At 39.5% G+C, this 16,713-nt stretch overlaps 1 long non-coding RNA gene across 1 annotated transcript; it reads left to right on the top strand.

The window, feature by feature from the left end:
• Nucleotides 1–2,254: 2,254 nt before the first annotated feature.
• On the top strand, nt 2,255–8,832 carry LOC145162692 (uncharacterized). Its single transcript, XR_013739257.1, has 5 exons — nt 2,255–2,326; nt 2,451–2,510; nt 3,521–3,577; nt 3,822–3,908; nt 8,481–8,832. It is a non-coding gene; the product is annotated as an uncharacterized LOC145162692 (long non-coding RNA).
• The last annotated feature ends 7,881 nt before the right edge of the window (nt 8,833–16,713 follow it).

Raw genomic sequence — 16,713 nt, 5'->3', positions numbered from 1 at the left:
TTAGTTAAGTTAGTTAGGTTATAAATATAAAATTAGGTGTAGCTATTTGCACGCATCATGAATGTATGAGTACAATGTATGTGAAAGGAGATCGAAGGTGTACATGGCTATACACACGTAGATATCAGGTATAACTTGGTGAAAGTGTAGATAATCATGTATAGTAGATGTGTGAAATAAAAGAAGTGAAAAAAACGACGTTTGTTGACTGAAATGTTGAAAAAAACGAAAATCCGTAGGTAATTACCTACGGAAGCAACTATCTGTCGCTATTCCGTTGGTAATTTCCGACGGATTACCTACGAATTTTCCTTATTTTTGACAGAACGTCTTTTTTTCCACTTAGTTTTTTTCGCACTTCTATTACGCAAGATTATCTATACTTTGCATAACTTATACCTGATATTTTGTAGAACTTGAAATATTTGTGATGTATAAATCTATATATGTATTTCTTTCATGTTACAGTTCGCATAATTATGTGGCTTTTGTCTATGATTGCACATGCAATTATGTGGATTTTGCCTATGAAATAATAATAATAATAATAATAATAATAATAATAATAATAATAATAATAATAATAATAATAATAATAATGGTATAAATAGTAATAATAATAATAATAATAATAATAATAATAATTGAAATAATAATTATAAGGATAAAAGAAAGAAAATCGGTAATGTATAAAAAGTATCAAGTATCCTTTATAAGTGGATGTGGCATACCCGACCTAATGGTAAAGAGATTGACATGGTACACAGTAGACGCGAGTTTGATAGCTAAATTAATCATTTTCTTAGTTCTCTAGCTAATCCGTCTGTACTTACCGACGGATTCTGCTTCCGTAGCTATTCCGTCACAATCTTGTCAGTAAATTAGGGCATTTTTTTCCGTCGCTATTTTTGGACGGAAAAATTCCGTAGGTGATTTTTGTAGGTATTTTGAGATTTTCTAGTAGTGATCTTAACCAAAATCCAATTTTCCAAAATACATTTTAAAAAAATATCCAATTTATCTAAAACTAAATGTGATTTGGATTGATCAATTTTTAGTCCAAACCTAAACTTTTTTGGTTTCATGGTCTTTTTAGGCTAGTTTCATTGTAGAATTGGTCCCGGATAAACTTGAAAAGACTAATTTGCCCTTTTAATTTGATTTTTCATTGAATTAAATGTTTTGTTCTTTTATTTAATTATAAATGTTCAATTAAATTAAGAAGGGGACCTCTCTCTCTCTCTCTCTCTCTCTCTCTCTCTCTCTCTCTCTCTCTCTCTCTCTCAGGTGCTTCTAGTGACAAACCTAGCTGCTTACCTCTCCCTCATCTTCTTCCCCTCTGCTTACCTCTCCTTCATCAAGAATAAAAACTTTGTATTCGGTTGTTTTTAGGGCATTGGAATCATCTCGAAAAAAAGGGAAAGGATGACTTGTGTTTTTGTTTAGAGGGGTTCTTCTGCTGCCGGGCCTTCTTCATCATCTAATAATACAAACAGGTTGAGTTCTTCGTGTTTATCGTGTCCACCTTAGGCTCAGGTTACAGGGAACGACGTCTAAGAACAAGTTCTTTCTAAAGATCTTCCTGTAGAAACTGTTGAAATTGATCGAAACGAGGGTCTTGATGTACCCACTACTGATAAAAGCAAAGATGAAAGCCACATCTACCTCCACCACCTGCTCCTCCTACACTCCCCCAAAACCATCTTCAACAGGGTCTAATTCCCAACGATTTACGCCTGGTAATTATGCCGCTTTACGAATTGGTTCATCTAGAAGAGCCACTGCTTGGCCATTTGTTTCCACCGAATCAAGAAAAACTTTCTCGTTCGTAGGCACCAGGCGAGAGGTGACGTTTGGTTTATCTATGCGCATGATCGATGAGATGATGATTCTGTTGTTTGGTGCGTCTGCTTTCCTTCTCACGTTCAGATAATCAGATCACAAAACAAAATATGGACTAAGTTTTTGTAACCGTGGTTCCCACATGCGATAACCTAATGTATACAATAATCATACAAATAAAACTGCACGTTCACTTTATCCGTCGTGGAATTTGACTAACATATTCTAATTAGAAAAGTCAATATAAAGTGTTGACTACATATTTCATTAACATCATGCCCTTTACCAACAACACCATCACCACTATCTATTGTTGGTGGAAAAAAGAGCGAACCACGGTCCCACCACCACCATCACCACTTTTTGTTCCAATCACCATATAATACACATCATTTTCATCGATTTGCTATAGTGGGTTCAAGTTGTGTTGGGTGGATTTTGCGATATTAATATGAGATGATTCTCAGGAGATATGATCCTAAAGGTAAAGTAGATAACATTTTGCTTTCAGGACTTTCATTTTTAATCATGTGGATACCATTCCTTTTATGATGTTGCAATTTTGTGGTATGTGTTACTTCTCTTTTGACATCATGAGCTTTTTTTAGGTTAAGAAGAGAAAAATCAGAGCCATTCAAATCTCAATCCATTGACACAAAGGAACTCAGGTTTTAAGCTTAATTTTCCTCTCATACGGATTTTTTTATAATCAGATTGTTGATCTAACTGTGCTGCTGACACATCAACACATTAAAACCTTTTATATTGTTAGTCTTTGTTAATACATAGAATGTTGGATGGGAACTTTCACCAGAATCCCAAATGAGTACAAACAAACAAATAGTTAGATATTATCAAAAGGTAAAAAAAACCTTTTTTGCTAATTGTGGATAACGACTTAGAATGTGTGGTTTAGTGGTTGTATAGTGTTAGTGTAAGGTCTTCGTTTTCCTCTTAACGAAAGCTTCCTGTAAAGAAAAGATTAGCAGCAAACGATGTGGCTGAGGCTCGAGTTGGACCCGATTCCCTTAAACAGATTCGCCGTCTGTTCCCAGGGTACAACAACCTTAACAGTATTGTGTATTGCCGGATATTACCACTTGCCTGAAAGAATCGCCGGAAACAGGAGTACAAAGAAGGAGGAATATTCGTGTGTTTAGCGTTTAATGCTAATAAATGTCATTAATTACGCAATTAATGTATCCGTTACAGAATTCAAAAATAGGGACCAAAACTGTCAAGTTTAGCAAAAACGAGGGTAGCGCGCGAGTTTTCGGAGCTGCATTCATGCCCATGCACGAGTTCGGTGTTTTTGGTCTACGAAATCCAAAATTTGCACCCAATGTATAAAACCATAGAGTTTGATTTATATATGTCAAAATGATTTTATTGTTTACGTGCCATTTTTGTTTTGTTCCTAAAAACCTGAAGTTAACCCAAGAGAAACAGCATAAAGGTTTCCTTCTTGGAGCCATGGAGGAGTCTAATAAATGCAATAAATAACACATATTTTCTCTAATTCTATGACTTTTATCATGCTCAATGCTAATAAATATGAACATTATAAATCCCGTTTATCCTTATTTATGTCATTCTTGCAAATCACAATTTTTATTTGGTTTCATAGCTTTATGATTAGAACATGAAATGAACTTATTATGAGTTGTGATTGTGACAGGTTCACTACCAAATCAAAACCGCAACAGATCGGGGTGGTTGTGATTCGTTTCAAGAGGTCAGCTTTTCTATTTGTTTTTTGAAACCAATGTCACCATTGCAACCGATTTGGAATTGGGAAACCTCCTTTCTTGATAAAATTGCAAAAAAAAAAAAAACAATCATTAACGATGATTTTCTTTGATTAGGAAAAAACATTAATGGATTTTTCAGAAGAAAAAAAAAATTGCAACAGTTTTGTTGCCATTTTCCTTATTTATATTCATATACTATTGATCTTATAGGTTTATTCTTTCTTGCAGTGGTTCAGGGCGTTTTGAATATATTCATGCAAGTCCCATGCAAATGATGAAAGAGGGTCCTCTGGATTACGAAAATTCATATAAAAGGTGATTCACCATCGAGTTCGATTTATATTTATCTAATGATTTTATGTTAGGAGTTGAAGTCGGTCTTTTGATGAGAGCTAAGTTTCATAATCAACTAAATTACAACATTTTTCTATTGTTATAATCCATAATCCATATATATCCTAATTAGTTAATTATTAAAAATAACTTGAGCCTAGGTGGCTTGAATGAAAACAAAGTCTAGATGCCAACCAGACAAAAAAGGTTTGCGTTGGGTAGAGTACGAAATAAATTTACATGTAGATATAAAATCTTTACATATTTTGACTTCAATAAGTTTGTTTACTGAAAAAATATATATATATATAAAAAGGAATTGAACTCCAGTAGCTTGAAAATCCCTATTTTGAAATTTACCTTGTTTTTTCTTCGTTAATTTAAATCACAGTCTTGTCTCACATAAATTGCTTTATAGGAGCACAATAGTTTTATGTTCAAGTTTATGTGAACAATTTAAAAAAATATATATCACTTGCACTTCTAAATCTCTCAATAAAAAGAATATATAAGGTTTTCACATATAAAAAAATGCAAATGTATTTAGATCCGATTAGTGTATTTATTAGTTATTCTACAAACCTCGACATTATTTTATTTAACTTTTTGCTAGCTTTAACTCAAATAAGGCTATATATTAGTGTTATTTAACCATTATGTATTGGGTAGGGATGAGCATATGGACCGGGGAACCGGCCGGAACCGGTACCGGAACCGGAACCGGCACCGGCACCGGAACCCGATGGAACCGGTCAGGCCGGGACCGGGACGTTATTTTTGTGGATTTTTGGAACCGGGAACCGGTACGAACCGGAACCGATATAACCGGAACTGGTAGAACCGGCAAAAACCGGAACCGTATGATACGATTTTTCGAGGACCGGTTCCAACATTTGAAGACACGACAAGAACCGGTAGGAACCGGGAACCGGTAGAACCGTCGGGCCTGTTCGGTTCTTGATTTTGGCCGAAGCCGGTTCTCGGGTCGGGTCCTGTTCAGGCCGGTTCGGTCCTTTTGCTCATCCCTAGTATTGGGTTTTTGTCATAGAGACTCATCTAACTTTTACTTTAGGTTTTAAAAGACCAATATTGTTTTTTTGGTCTTTATGGACCCTCAAACTCGAAAATTACCTGTCTCTCATACCCTTATTGATTTCATAATTTATTTAGCCGGTTAAAAAGGTGATGTGGCCGTTGACTTAGGTGGTCAATTAGTAATTGTGCCAAATGTGTAATTTCAGAGTGGAAAAAACTTGTAAATAATCTTAATTCATTTTCCATAGTCGTTTTATAAGAAGAGGAATGGAGATTTGAACTAGGGTTTTTAACCATCGTATCTACTACTGAGATTACAACTCTGCTGTCAAAGGTATTCTACTCTTTGAAGATTGTTTCAGTGTTGCATGGCTGAGAACGATAACGAAGCTTTATATCTGAGAGTTCATCTACACTACAATGGTGTATTTGTTCGACATCCTTCTGGGTATGTTGGTGGGAATAAGTTCCTCTTCACTGATGTTGATTGGGCAGGTATGGATGTAAGGGACTTTTTTTATTTTATTGATAGAGCTATCGGGGAACAGTTTCAAAACGTTTACTACTACTTACCTAACATGCCTTTATCTAGAGGGATTCGTCCCATTGTAGATGATTTGGATTTTGCCCAGTTTATAGATAGCGGGTATGAATACGGGGAAATTTCAATTTATGTTGATCGTAATGGGAATGGGTTGGAAGAATGGTGGGATGATGACATGAATCTGGTTGTTAGTGAAGATAATGAAAGTGGCCTTGAAGATGATGGTGTACCTAGAAAAGAAGAAAATACTGCCCCTGATGAAACCCATCCCAATGTAGGTCTTGAAGATGAAGTAATTGACATTGACAAAGTACCTTTGAACAAGACGACTGCGGATGAGTTTCTTAGTAAGTTATGTCCTCGAGAAGGTGATACTGGTGACAATGAAGTTGAAGAAGAAGATGTTGAGATCCATTCCATTTTCAACCCTGATATGCAATGGAAGAGGCAAGTACCTGTTCTTGGGATGAAATTTGAAAGTCCAAAGCAGCTGAAAAATATGTTATGTAACTATGTTGTGGCAAATAGATACCAACTATGCTTCAAGAAGAATGATAGTAAAAGGTTGTTGGTGGTGTGTTGCAAAGGAGCTTGCCCATTAAGGTTATGGGCTACATGGATGAGGCAGGAGGTGTCATTTCAAATCAAGTCATTGAAGATTGAGCATAATTATGCTAGAAACTACAAACTAGGATCAATTGTCACATACTCTTGGATAGGAGAGCATTATACAAAGGAAATTTTTCATAGACAAAAGTTAACAATTAGACAATTCAGATTGGAGATCATAAGGAAGTTTGGAATACAGGTTAGTTTAAGTCAATGTAGAAGAGCAAAGGCACATGCCATGAATCTTATCGAGGGGACTCTTATTGAGCATTATGCAAAATTGTGGTCTTATGGGGAGGAAATTAGAAGAAGCAATCCAGGTTCAACAGTCAAAATGGATGTCCAATGCATGCCTAATGGTTTGACTTACTTCAGTAAGTTCTATGTATGTTTTGATAATGTGAAATTTGGTTGGTTAGAAGGTTGTAGAAAGGTGTTAGGTATAGATGGATTTTCCTCAAGGGTGTATGCAATGGGGAATTATTGTGTGTTGTGGGTAGAGATGCTAACAACCACATATTTCCAGTTGCATGGGCAATAGTGTGTGTTGAGAATAAGGAAAACTGGATGTGGTTTCTGGAGTTGCTCAGAGATGATCTTGAACTAGGTATGGGCACTGGGTTTACCTTAATGTATGACCAACACAAGGGTCTTATAGAGGCAGTTAAGGATGTGCTTCCTTGTCTTGAGCACCGACAATGTGCAAGGTACATTGTTGCAAATTTTAAGAAGAGGTTTGCAGGGGCTATTTTTGAGAACCTTTTTTGGAAGGCTTGCAATGCAACAACACCACAATCTTTCAATGAATTCATGCAAAAATTGAAAGATTAAGTCTCGAAGCCCATAAGTACTTGATGGAGAAGGAACCAAAGACCTGGTCAAGAGCATTTTATGAGGTAGGGAGGGCATGTGCTGCAGTGGAGAATGGTATTTCTGAGAGCTTTAATGCAGTAACTGTTGAGGCCAGAAGGAAACCAATAATCACTATGTTGGAGGAGTTGAGGTTATATATCATGGAGAGGATGTTTAACTTAAAACACAAGAAATGGAGAAAGGATGTAATTCCTACAATAAGGCAGTTACTAAATGGTTTAAAGATTGAAGCTAGGTACTGGCAAGTGCTCCCAAGTGGACTAAACAAGTTTGAGACAAGAAATGAAGGTCAAGCTTATAATGTGGATCTTGACAAAAGGACATGTTCTTGTAGGTTATGGCAACTAAATGGATATGGGTGTGCCCATTCAGTCGCTACAATCTTATTTCTGAATATGGATGTGGACACATATGTGGATCCTATTTTCTGCAGAGCAAACTACAATAAAACATACTTGAATAATATCTTGCCTATGAATGGTAGTAACATGTGGCCAGAGACATCATTCACCCCACCCTTACCACCCCAAAGAAGAAGGATGCCTGGAAGACCAGCAACAAAAAGTAAGAGAGATGTGACAGAGAAAATAGGGAAGCATAAGGTATCAAAGAAGGATAAACCTATTGTATGCAGTGCTTGTCATATGCCTTGCCATTACAAGGTGACTTGCCCCATAACAAATAAGCCAGTTAAGCTCAGGGTGAAAAGACCAAAGATAACCAAGACTACACAGGTATATTGAAATGTTGTCATTTTAGCAAAGAAAATTTGTAAATCTTAAATATTGACATGTTACCTTGTACATGAATCTGTAGTTGAAGGTTCGGTGAATGGTGGTGTAGTAGGTGTGCAAGGATCAGTTAACAGAGTTGTAGGTGGTGTACATGGAGGTGAAGGCGGTGTGCATGGTGGTGAAGGTGGTGGAGTGCATGGTGTTCGAAAGAAAAATGTATTTTGAAACTGTACAAGTAGGGATGAGCAAAAGGACCGAACCGGCCCGAACCGGACCCGACCCAAGAACTGGCTTCGGCCAAAATCAAGAACCGAACCGGCCCGGCGGTTCTACCGGTTCTTGTCGTGTCTTCAAATGTTGGAACCGGTCCTCGAAAAATAGTATCATACGGTTCCGATTTTTGCCGGTTCTACCGGTTTTTGCCGGTTCTACCGATTCCGGTTCCTACCGGTTCCAAAAATCCACAAAAATAACGTCCCGGTCCCGGCCCGACCGGTTCCATCGGGTTCCGGTTCCGGTGCCGGTTCCGGTTCCGGTACCGGTTCCGGCCGGTTCCCCGGTCCATATGCTCATCCCTATGTACAAGTATACCCCTAATAATATTTTTTGTATTATTAATGGAAGGGTAATATGGTAATTTTATTATTTAATGGAAGGGTAATATGGTAATTTTATTATTTGAAACTGTACAAGGATACCCCTAATACTGTTTTAAGTATTTTGAATGGAAGGGTAATATGGTAATTTTCTTATTTACAGGTGAAAGCAAGAGGAGTGGGGTTACAGTTAGAACAAGAAAGCCTTCTGAGAGAATTTTGAAAACCAAACTTACAAAAGTAGTGTATGGGAAAAATGATGAAGGAAGCTCAAGAACAAATGCAGTGGATATAGATTAGGATTTGTCTCTTTACACATGTGTCATGTTTTGAACCTTTATGTTATGTAATAGTTTATGTTGTTGCTGCATGGGGAACATTTGTGTCTTTTGAACCTTTACTTAACTTCACATGGATCCCCTAATTCTGTCATTTGAACCCTATGTAATTTGTCTTTATGACTTATTGTTCTAATATCACATGTGACGGTACCCAACTATTTTATCAGTATTCAATCATTGAGTTGGTCCACAAATGTACACTCCTCCCAAAAATTTGTCATTTTAATCCGGATGTTGATCCCATGTGTGGTCCTCATTTGAATACAATACCCAATGCCTTTTACCTGTATTGGTCCACAAACTCAATCACTTTCACTTGTATGTTGTACCCATGTGATATGCATTATATTCAATTGTTTTGGTCCACAATAACCAATGCCTTTTATCAGTATTCAATTGCACTTAACAAGACCATTCAGTGGAACAAAAGTATAGTAAAATAAAGATGCTTGTTTCCATTAGCTACAAAAGTACATGGGGCATACAAAAGTTGATTAAATTACAGGGTCATTTACCAGACAAGGGCATTTACATCCATACATATACTAATCTATATCCTACCCACCAAAAACCACCAAAAACCATAGAAGATCTCCATATCCCCAACCCAAAGTTTACAAAAAGGGAGAGCATGTATGTCACACCCCCAAATCGGAACAGCGGAAACGTTCGGGGGTGGATGACGTCATATGTAGTATCACAACCATTGCATCATAGTAATCATAGTAAACACAACCATTACATTGAATATATATAAAACAATAATTATATTTGTTTGATTATTGACTTTATACATCAAAAGTATAATCAAAAGAAAAAGACGTGACTCTATACGCTCCATCTTCTCAAAACTCCAGAAGTACCTGTCTACTGATTTCCTGAGAATACAAGCAGTTTTGAAAGAGTATCAGCATAAAGCTGGTGAGTTCATAAGCGATGTTTTTGTAATGAAGATCTGTCATTTAATCCTGTAAAAATATTTATATGCTTTCCCAGAAAATCCAATATTTTCTAACACATATGTTCGTTACTGTGTTCAGTAGCAATGTATGATGTATTAGTTCACATGTCTGGTTATCACCAACTGTATTGTATGTGTGTATTCTGTACAAAACCCTTGCATAGTATGTTCTGTTTGACAGCTCTGGCTACCACTAGTATGTATAGTACGTTCTGTTTGAAAACCTGGCTACCACCAGTATGTATGGTACGTTCTGTTTGAAAACCTGGCTACCACCAGTATGTATGGTATGTTCTGTTTGAAAACACTGGCTACCACCAGTATGTATAGTAGTTTCATTACTTAAAATAAAACTAATGAAGAATGAAATCCCGTAAACAAATGGTTAGTTTATACTATTATGAGTCGTATAACCATGCCTGATATGACTGATGACCTCAGCGACGTTCTTCAGGCGTCGTTCGGTATGATATTTGTCACCCCAGGCATGCCTGCCTAACTATAACTACCAGTTTAGGTGTGGGATTGTCAGTCCCGAATAGATCTATTCACAAATCTCACGCTCCCCCTCCAGGAGACTCTGGTTACACTAAACGTTGAGGATTTTACCAGTACCCAGAAGGATACAAATGAAGAGTGGTCTCATAATCCTGTATGAACTAGTTTACATGTGGTTCTGTAGTGATCTACTGTATTGAACTCTGTGTGTATACTATATAAGGTAATAATTATACTTAAATAATTATTAAATGTTGTTCTCTTGTAGTAATGTATGTCATAAACTAAATCTGTCATAGTTTATGTGGTTACCCATGTATGTAATCTGAATCGGTAAAAGCTATGTAATGAATTCCCCAAACTATACCTATTATAGTTTGACTGAAAAGTTATGTACTTGGTTTGTAAGATGTTCTGAAAACTATGCAATTATATTTCCAAATTGAAAGTGTCCCTTATGCTCAACATAGTACAAAAGGGATAAAATATCTAAATATTTTATAAAACGTGGAAATAGTTTAACTGTATTAATTGCATACGTTTTAAACTTGTTGAAATCCCTTTGTTTTGATTCACAAAAATCATTTGTGTTTGGCTTGTATCCCCCCCCTGAAAACATTAAAAAATTATAAAAGCGTAGGGGTATGAACTCACTGTTAGCTGTGTACAAGCGTTGAATCAACGGACTGAAATGAGGACCCTCGAGTTGTAGTGTGGCACTTAACGGAATCCTAATAACAATTAAATACATATATATATCTAAATTAGCGATTTTGTTAGATAAAGTGTTACAAAAACACTTGCTTTCGGTTAAGGAATGTTACCGGGACTTGCTTGAATCGAGGAAAATGAGTTTTCAGTCTAAAGCACCACTTAGGAAGTGTGTACGGACGTGAATGGGGTGTACGACCGTGAACAGGTGTACGGCCGTAAACAACCTCTTGAAGGGTGTACGGCCTTTGAAGGTTTGAAGTGTGTACGGCTATGAACTGGTGTACGGTCAATGAAGACTTGAAGACTTGAAGGGTGTACGGCCGTACACTCAAGAACAAAGGTGCTGGAATCATTGAAAAAAGTGTTCTAGATGCTCCGAAATGACCCCCAATAGTGATTCTCGATGTTTCCCGGAAGAATAAGGGTGTTTTAGGGGTGTACGGTCAAGATTTTTAGAGAGAGAAAGAGTGAGTGTTCGGCCAGAAAAGTGTACATGTGGGGTAGGGTCCCGTATTTATAGGGGTTGTCGTTGGTCGGTGGTGGGTTCCACCCAACACTGGCCGTAAACGAGTGTACGGCCGTACAAGGGTTTACGGCCGTAAACTCAGTCAGGCCGAAAACTGTTTGATTTTTCAAGAAGGTTCGATCTCATCGAGGGGTATCACAAGTGTCTCATCGGACAGAGACTTCTTTAGGTTCGACACGTGGAAGACGGGATGTACGTTGCTAAGTTCTCGGGGTAGGCGGAGTTTGTATGCTACGGCACCGATCCTATCGAGGATCTCGAATGGTCCAATGTATCTTGGATTCAGCTTTCCACGCTTTCCGAAGCGTATCATGCCTTTCCAGGGTGAGACCTTCAAAAGAACACGGTCACCAACCTGGAAGTCCAAGGGTTTTCGTCTCTTATCGGCGTAGTTGTTTTGTCTATCTCTTGAGGCCTTTAGTCATTCCTGGATTTGTACGATCTTTTCAGTAGTCTCTCGGATGATTTCTGGGCCTGTGAGAGTACTATCGGGGACTTGACCCTTGACTAGCTGTGTGTCGCCCACCTCAGCCCAGCACAGAGGGCATCTGCACTTACGGCCATAGAGGGCTTTGAACGGCGCAGCCTTGATGCTGGTATGGTAGCTGTTGTTGTAGGAAAATTCGACCAAGGGCAAATGAGTGTCCCACGACATGCCAAAGTCGATGACACAGGCCCTCAACATATCTTCCAATGTTTGAATGGTTCTCTCACTCTGCCCATCTGTCTGAGGATGGTAAGCTGTGCTCATATCCAACTTAGTTCCAAGAGCCTTCTGTAGTAACTGCCAAAATCTCGAGGTAAACCTGCTATCTCGATCGGAGATAATGGATACAGGCACACCATGAAGGCGGACTATCTCTCCAATGTAGATTCATGTCAGTCTCTCCATTTTGAAGTTTTCTTTGATTGGCAAGAAGTCGGCGGATTTAGTTAGTCGATCGACAATTACCCAGATGGCGTCGTGCCCACTCGGAGACTTGGGCAACTTAGTGATGAAATCCATAGTAATCCTTTCCCACTTCCACTCAGGTATTTCCGGCTGTTGAAGTAGAGCTGAGGGCTTTTGATATTCCACCTTCACCTTGGCGCAAGTCAGGCATTTTCCCACGAAGATGGCGATCTCTGCTTTCATGTTCGGCCACCAATAGAGTTGTTTGAGATCCAGATACATCTTATCTGAACCTGGGTGAACGGAGTATCTAGTCTTGTGAGCTTCGTTCATGACAACTTCCCTGTAACCATTGTACTTCGGGGTCCAGATCTGGTTCATAAAATAGTAAACTCCTTCTCCCTTGACCTCTACGTTCTTTTCCATTCCTCTCAAGTCTTCATCCGACATGTTCTCTGGTTTTAAGGCTTCCAACTGAGCCTCTCTGATTTGAGCGAATAGATGGGAATGGATGGTCATTGTCAGTGCCTTCACTCTACGACCTGAATACTCTTTCCGGCTGAGGGCATTCGCTACCACATTGTCCTTGTCGGGATGATAGTATATTTTGCACTCATAATCACTGAGTAGCTCTACCCATCGTCGTTGCCTCATGTTCAACTCTTTCTGATCGAAGATATGTTGTAGGCTCTTATGGTCGGTGAAAACAGTGCACTTGGTTCCGTAGAGATAATGTCTCCTAATATTTAACGCAAAGACCACTGCTCCTATCTCTAGATCGTGAGTTGTACAATTGACTTCATGTGTTTTCAGCTGTCTCGAGGCATATGCAATAACCTTTCCTCGTTGCATGAGCACACAGCCTAGGCCCTGATTGGATGCATCACAGTAGACAACGAAATCCTCCGTCCCTTCAGGCAGGGACAATATAGGCGCACTGCATAGGGCCTGCTTCAATGTTGGAAACACAGTGTCTTGCTTTTCTCCCCAACAAAAGGGTACACCCTTTTGAGTCAGGGTAGTTAAAGGCTTAGCAATTCTGGAGAAATTTTGGATAAATCTGCGATAGTAACCAGCGAGACCCAAGAATTGACGGATTTCTATGGGCGTCTTCGGTGCTGACCAATTCTCAATCGCTTTGATCTTCAAAGGGTCCACGTGTATGCCTTACTCGCTAACCACGTGACCAAGGAATGTTACTTTTCTGATCCAGAATTCGCACTTAAAAAATTTTGCATAGAGCTTCTCCGTCCTTAGTGTTTCTAGCACTAGCCTCAAGTGTTGTCTATGATCTTCCTCGCTCCGAGAATAGACAAGTATATCATCAATGAACACGATTACGAACTTGTCTAGGAAAGGGCGGCACACCCGATTCATCAGATCCATGAATACCGCCAGTGCGTTGGTTAGACCAAAGGGCATCTCTACAAACTCGTAGTGTCCATAATGAGTTCGGAATGCTATCTTGGGTACATCATTCTCATGAACTCGCAACTGATGGTACCCTGATCTTTGATCTATTTTCGAGAAGTAAGTGGCTCCCTGAAGTTGATCGAAGAGGTCGTCGATTCTGGGTAAGGGATAATGGTTCTTGATGGTAAGCTTGTCCAGTTCACGGTAATCAATGCACATCCGAAAGGATCCATCCTTCTTTTTCATGAATAAGATCGGGGCTCCCCAGGGTGAGGAACTTGGTCTTATGAATCCTTTGCTGAGCAGCTCATTGAGTTGGCTGGATAACTCTTGCATTTCTGCCGGCGCTAGACAGTATGGGGATTTAGCTACAGGAATAGCTCTGGGGATTAAGTCGATACGGAACTCGACTTGGCGCACGGGAGGGATTCCAGGAAGATCTTCGGGGAAGACATCAGGAAAGTTGCAGACTTCAGAGATGCTCTCTAGGTCTTTAACTTCCTTCTTTTCGTCAACAACATGGGCTAGGAATGCATGGCACTCCTTTCGCAGATACTTCTGGGCTTTGATGCATGAAATGATACGAAGGTTTGAGTTGAGTTTATCGCGATAAACTATGAGAGTTTCGCCTAAGGGCAGATTGAGACGGATGTCCATTTCGTAACAAAGGATATCGGCTCGATTCGGGCTCAACCAATCCATTCCAATGACGACGTCGAAATTTTTATGGAAACTGGAATAAGATCGATGGGGAAGGAATGGTCGTTTAGGGTAAGGGTACAGCCTATGAATATGTCGTTAGTGCTCTCTTTCTTTCCGTTAGCCATCTCAACGGTAAATGTTTCGGTTAAAGGTTGGGATTTACACTTGAGTAGATGTTTGAATGCATGACTAACAAAACTCCTCTCCACACCATAATCGAAAAGAATGTGTGCATAAGAGTTGTCAAGGAGGAACGTACCCGTAACAACGGTGGGATCAAAAACTGCCTCCTCCTGACCCATAGCCAACACTCTACCAGTGTTGCCAGCTGTTGTCGCCTTGGGGAAATTTCTCTTGAAATGCCCAACCTCTCCACAGCCATAGCAGGCTTGACCAGCACCCGCTCCAGGAGCCTGGTTGGTTGGTTGGACTGGTGCTTTGCAGAATCGAGTTGTGTGTCCCTTCTTACCACAGCTGTTGCACATCATCTCCCGACACTGTCCATGATGATGGAAGTTGCACTTGTCGCACCTTAGAAGAGTACCAGCATACCTACTGGTAGGTGCTTGGGTGGTTGGAACAAAAGCAGGAGTAGTAGCAGCGTGGACTGCAACTGTTTGCTGTTTCTTGGAGGGATCCTGCGAAGACTGCCCCTTTCGTTTGTTCCAAAACTTCTTCTTCCCACCACTTGCCTTCGTTGGTTCGGGAGCGGCTGTTACTTCGTCCATATCAACCCCGTGATCTTTTAGGGTCTGCACCAAGCACTTGACGCTGTCAAATGTGGTAGGCTTAGCAGCCAAAACATTTCCTTGAGTTGGAGGCATCAATCCCCAAATGTATCTTTCTATCTTTTTGCTTTCCAGGGTGACCATCACCGGACAGAGAACAGCCAGATCGCAGAATCTAGCTGTATAAGCGGCAATGTCGGAACCCTTCATCTTCAGGTTCCAGAGCTCGTGCTCTAACTTCTGCATTTCGCCCCTTGGGCAGTACTCAGCAAGCATGAGTTCCTTTAAGCTTTCCCAACCCATGGCCTTGGCTATTGGTAGGGTTAGGGATTTGACTCGACCATTCCACCAGGTCAGTGCTCTGTCAGTGAAGGTGCATGCGACAAACTTCACTTTGTTGGCCTCAGAACAAGCGCAAATCTCGAAGATGGATTCGATCTTCTCGAACCATCGGGTTAGGGCAATGACTCCACCATTGCCGTCGATGGATTTGGGTTTCGCGTTCATGAATTCCTTATAGGAACACTCCTTTTGATGTCCCTGGTCGCCGAGATTCTGGGGATGAGTACCACCTCCGGATCCGCTAGCCCTACCAGGGTTTATTTGCGCCATTACTGTAGTCACGGTGGCTGTAACTGCTTCCTGGAACATGGCAGGATCGAACTGAGGAGGTGGTGGCGGCGGAGGGTCGTTGTTCTTCTTGTTGGGTCTCTTTCTGGGAGGCATATTTTTCTAAAAATAATCAGGAAGAAGAGGATGGTAAGTCCCCTAGATCTTTAAATCAAGAGATATGAAACAATATATATCTCAACCTGATAGATAAAGTGTCCTACTAAGCGAATAAAAGAGAAAGGTTACTAATGCAAGTAACTATCGCTAGGAAGATATAAGTTGCAACACTTGGAATGAATCTGTATGTTGTATTCGGCTCTAGCTAAAATACTCCTATAGTATTTTAAGTTGTATGCTCTGTTCTAACGATATCTTGATGTATAAGGCTTGGTAAGTTTTAGGCTTGCTGCAACACCATGATCACTCCCAAACACATGTTGGTCATGTCTCAAATAAATATAGTTGATCAGGCTATATTGATTCCAGACATGATTACATAACTATCCAGGTTTAACCACAGTGTCCAACATCCAAATACTTTTGTTTTGTTCTACTTATGATATTGTTTCTGGTACGTATGTATACTTGTATACTTATTATAAAATACTTATATTTTAAAAGTATACTTTTAGTTCAGAGCACTTCGGCCACTTAGTGATTATAGTTGTATACCATGTAAGGTTCGGTATACTTAGTTCACTATAAACAATCGCTCTGATACCAATCTGTCACACCCCCAAACCGGAACGGTGGAAACGTTCGGGGGTGGATGACGTCATATGTAGTATCACAACCATTGCATCATAGTAATCATAGTAAACACAACCATTACATTGAATATATATAAAACGGTAATTACATCTGTTTGATTCTTGACTTTATACATCAAAAGTATAATCAAAAGAAAAAGACATGACTCTATATGCTCCGTCTTCTCAAAACTCCAGGAAGTACCTGTCTACTGATTTCCTGAGAATACAAGCAGTTTCGAAAGAGTATCTGCATAAAG

Source organism: Lactuca virosa, chromosome 3, assembly GCF_052849685.1.
Source record: "Lactuca virosa cultivar CGN04683 chromosome 3, Lactuca_virosa_CGN04683_v6, whole genome shotgun sequence".
Classification (NCBI taxonomy): Eukaryota; Viridiplantae; Streptophyta; class Magnoliopsida; order Asterales; family Asteraceae; genus Lactuca; species Lactuca virosa.
This window is presented reverse-complemented; position numbering and strand designations above follow the sequence as displayed.